We start from the raw sequence: 5,127 nt of genomic DNA, 5'->3' as shown, positions 1-5,127 counted from the left end.
TGCAGAGTATCTTCTTTCTCCTGTGGCCGTCAGTCACCAGCTGCATCTGGGACACTGGCATCCTGGTGTGTATGTGGGGTTAGGGCGATCGAAGCTGCCTGGAGCTCTTCTGGAATGGTCGGAAGAACTTAGTCTGTCTTCTTTCGGTGTCACTCTTCTTGAGAGGTACCATGTCTCAGTGTTTAGGTGAAATAGCCCTTTTAGCGTTTACATGCAGTCCCTTCTCTCCAGAGGCCACAGGCATGAGAGGTTTGGCTAGAAGAGAAATCCAAGTGATAGAAACCAGGCCGCGGCCTCGACGTCGTTATGGAAGCTGCTTGCTGCGGCTCCTTCTCTAGTCGAGGTACATTTTGCCTCAGGATTTTATCTTCCACATATGGGCTTCTGAATCTCAGATTAAATATATGTTGGGGCTCCTCCTACACTCCCAGCAGAAACTCCAGGATAGTGAGAAACAGTGGTTTATTACCTGGACTTCTCTGGGCCCTGATACCTAAATAAGAGGTTTCCATGGCTGACCAAGAACCATCTACTCAACTTTTGAGGAACTTCCAAGGGCAGAGGACCAGCCAGCTGTCCAGTCATTGGCTCCCTGACAAGGCCGGTACTACTTGGTCTTTAGCCATTTCTTCTTGCTCTCTCCAGCATGAAAACGGAGATCGGTTTCACCCTGTGTGGGAAACTGCAGCACGCATCACCTCCTCGGGGATCCTGCTCCATTCTCAAGGCGCTGGCTGCCTCAGAGATTCTTCCCAGGTGCAGCTCAGCTGTGAGAGTGTCTGGCGTTGATGGGTAGGTGCTGGGAGGTGGGGAACCAGAGGATGGGAGGAAAACCAGGGAGTGCTTTCACCCAGAGTACCCCTAGAATTAGTAATGAGGTTTTCAAAAAGCCTTATTTCCCAAATAAGAAAAGGAGATGTGACAGCGGCCGAAATGGGACAGGGTGATGAAGTAAGCACGAGGAACACATCTTCTGACCGTGCTTCTTTTTTTGCCTGTGGGAGTTTCTTTGAGAGGAAGAGAACGTCTTAGGAAGTGGGTCTGCAGCCAGTTTGGAAATGATCCACCAGCTGTGGCTTCGGACAACAGTTTGATCATAGTTAATGGGTGAGTTGTTAGTAATCGCTACCTCAGTGGCCTGGCCCTGTTCCTATTCGTAGGGGGAGGGGTGGCTACAGGAAGCGGTGCTGGCTTTTCCATTTCAATTTAGCCTTGCAGATAAAATCGAGAGTTAGGTAAAACGTGCATTGCTGAACAACCTCGTTATGTGATCGAACATGTGGGCAAGGCACTAGCAGATTGTGCAACATGTTCGTGTGCTTATTTTTGGACTTCTAGTTTACCACTTCCAGGTTTCTTTAAAGGTTCAGCCTTGTCCCTCGCATATGTACAATATCTCTGTTCTACTTGTCCGTGTCTAGCATGGGTGGGAGATGTAGGCAATGAGAAAATGAGACTATAGTGAGGGTTGTGCCTCTGAACTTGGTCCAGCTGTGCACCTCTAGCCTTCTCAAAGATCCAATGTCTGGCTGCCCAGGAACTGCAGAGCAACAGCTGCAGAACCCTGGCTGTTGATTGCATTCTTCAGATTATTTTATTGTTTCATCTACCTGGTTTGAGTGTCCAGATATGCTGGGTAGGACCACGCCAAGGCTACTATGGATGGCTGGGCGGTTTGTGCACTGCAAAAATGCCACCAGTTAAGAGAAGAATGTGGGCTGAAGCTCTATTAGCCAATCTGTTGGTCCCTGCCATGGTGCCGAATCAGTAGAAGGAAGGGACGTCTCCCAGATGGTGCCTTGTGGAGAGTCACACGGAGGTGTTGTAGGAGCTAGTGGTGGCTCTGGGCACATGGTTTTAACTGCAAAATGTTGGATTTGGTAGCCTGTCCTTGCTGCCATGCCCATCCCTTCTGACTAGCTAGGAGTGACCCCCTTTGGGAAACCCGACTGTGGAAAACTAATAGGCCACAGGCCACACACAAGGCCTATGAAATAATCATTTGGATCACAGAAAATTGACCCACACAGAGTTTTAAAAATTTGAATTAGTTGTCAATATTTACAATTTAAGAGATTTTGCATACGGACTGCCGGATAGCATTTGTTAACAGCCATGAGGTGTGTGACCATCCTCGCCATGCCCTGTGGCCTCTCTAGCACTGAGGATGAAGGTTAATTGCTGTTTATCATTGTTCTTGTGCTCTGTTTTCTTGCAGGAGAATTTTTTTAAAAAGTGAAATCTATCTAATGTTCTCTTTTAAAAGTGGGAAAATTTAAAAAGGACTGAAAAACCATTTAAAGAAATCTGACCTAAGTATTTTTAATATGACCGGCAAGTCCCTCTAGCATTTATGTTTGCAGTCTTTACTCTCATGGCCATATCATCTCATAATCATGCAATTGAGGAAACTGGAGAAATCCAATTAAAGCACATGAGCCTTCATTTGGCCACTAAATTAAGCTATAAGTGTGACAGAAGAACCTTAATTTATCGTGATCCCTCTGCAGTAGAGGACTTGCCTTGTGAAGTGCATTCTGGGGTCTCATCTGTCAGCACTTTTCTCCTTCGAAAGTGCCAGTAAAAAGGGATTAGACTCATCCTGCTGAGCTGGGGGCCTAGATGGTGAGTAGACCACATGGGGTCAAGTCAGGGGTCAGACAGAGGGATATTGTGATTAGAAATATGGAGATCCAAGTAGGGGTAAGGCAAGCCAGGTGGCCACAGAAAGTCAGTTATGTCTGTCGATGGAGTCAGATTCATAGGCTTTGTGTGTGGCCTGTGGTCTATTAGTTTTCCATGATCAGGTTTCCCAAAGGGGGTCACTCCAAGCAAGTCAGAAGAGCTGGGCATGGCAGCAAGGAAAGACTGCCAAATCCAACAGTTGCTGGTGAAACGTTGTCAGTGGGGTGGCAATACTCAGGGGCAGAGGGTTGAAGAGACCCATCCTTAGCTGAGGGAGCTATTGGGACTTCACACATGTGGTTTTACCCTGTGATGCCTCTACCTGACCCACAGGTGATAGGGGAGCAGCCCAGCGGAGGAGTTAAGGGCAAAGACTGGAGACAGAATCCCCCCTTCCTGAGTAGGGATCCTAGCCTCTTACTAGCTGTGTGAGTTAGGTGAACTCCTTAGCCCCTTCACACCTTAGCTCCCTTCACTATATAATGAGGATAGTAATATAACTACCTTATAAACTTGCCTATAGATAAGAATTAAATGAGCTAATTCTTAGAAAGTGCTTAGAATAGTGGCTGCCACATGTCAAATACCCAAGAAGTATTTATTACTACCTGCTGGCTACCACTCTCATCATCTTTAGGAAAATGTGGTTGTCGGCTTGGAGGAAGCTGCCTTCTGAAAGCAATGACAGCAGCGTATTTTTACAAGTGGCATCGTAGCATTTTAAAGGAACTTTCCAAATAATCTCACTGGCACAATGGGAAAACTTTATAAAGGAGAGCAAAATTCAGAAAAAGATTGTAAACATCTCCTGCCGCATGAGAAAGCTGAGTAATGTCTTCCAGTTCAGGACACTTTTCCTGTAGACTCTTTTGCAAGGAGCCTAGTGGCAAAGGCTCTCCTTGACTTATGGGGACTTTTTCGTGAAATGGGCTCAAACAGTGAAACCAGTGGAAGAAGAGTAAGCCCTCGGCCTTTAGAGTGCATGGTGAAGTCTGCCATAGGTGAGAGGATGTTGTGGTTTCAGGCTGGTTTGTGGGGGCACAGCAAGGTGAGGCTTTTTCAGACAGTGCTCAGTGTCGCTGTCTCTGTGGTTAGCGTGAAGTGAGCAAAAGACACAACAGCATTTGCCTGGAGCTCAAGTGCTCAAGGTGCTGCTTTGAGCCAAGTGTGGCCCTTTTGGGGCTTTGAACTGCAGCCGCAAGATTCTAGTGGCATCTCTTTCCAGATTTGTTTTGACACAGGCATGAAAACAAAATTTTACTCTGTCCTTATGCTAAGAATCTGAGAGTGAATGTGCTTAAAGATTTGTTTATCCCTAGCTCACCAGAATCCTTGGTGATACCTTTAGAAAGAGAGGATGCCCTGGCTACGTCTGTACCAGAGAATGTGACAGAAGAACTATTGGAGGCAGGGGAGCTATTCCAATAGGGAACATCAATTTGTTATTAAGACAAATAATCCAATAAAATCAGAGAGACAGAATAGTTGCAGAAGGTATTGGGGGAAGAGTTAGGACAAACTTTGTTTAGAGAGGAAATGGGTAGGGATTTGGGAAGGGGCCTAGAGGGAGCCCAGATGGTGGGTGCTGCTAGGCTGACTTGTTCAGGCTTAGACCAGACTCCAGATCCCCAAAGGAGCTTATTATAATAGAATTCTTGGTTTTTATTAGCTTCCATGAGTCAGTTAGCCTCTAGTAGATGTACCCTAATGTCACTCAGGCTCTCTTCTCCAGAGCTGCAAGGAGCCATTTAGAGAGGAAAAAAGTGACCCTCCTTCTACCTACCTCCCCACTCTCTCTCTCTCTCCCCTCTCTCTCTCTCTCTCTCTCTCTCTCTCTCTCTCTCTCTCTCTCTCTCACACACACACACACACACACACTTCTAAGAGATTAAATCAGTTTTCTATATCTAGCATGAGAGACATATTATAGAAACATTTTTACTATAAAAAGCTTCTCTTTACCTCCTAGAATAGCCATTCCTCTTCATTCATTAATTCATTCTGTAATTATTGAATATCTGAGTACCAGGAGCTGCGTTGAGTGGCTCTGTGTGGACTTGAGTGTGAGAAAAAGATGATAAGCATGGAAAGATAGAATCACATTGTAAATAGCATTCTAAGAAATGTAGAATTTATTTTATAGCAAGAGATCAGAGGGATGGTTTTTAAGCAAAACGTGATGTGCTTAGGCAGAGTTTTGGGAAGATTATTTGGAGTAGTGTGGAGGCTGGGTCAGGGTAGAAAAATGGAGGATTTGGGACACGATACAGAAAGTAGTGGGGTTAATTGAGGGCTGTTGCAAGAGTCTAGGAAAAAGACGTTGAGGGCTTTTGAAAGATGGTGGACACCGTGGGACCTGAAAGGAGAGGACAGATGTGAGAGATGTGTATAAGGAACAATCAATAAGACTTGGGTGTGAAGGGAGAGAGAGGATGGGGTGGC

Source organism: Pteropus alecto, unplaced genomic scaffold (genome assembly GCF_000325575.1).
Source record: "Pteropus alecto unplaced genomic scaffold, ASM32557v1 scaffold127, whole genome shotgun sequence".
In the NCBI taxonomy this organism is placed as follows: domain Eukaryota; kingdom Metazoa; phylum Chordata; class Mammalia; order Chiroptera; family Pteropodidae; genus Pteropus; species Pteropus alecto.
The sequence above is the reverse complement of the archived record's forward strand: the minus strand, read 5'-3'. Positions refer to the sequence as shown.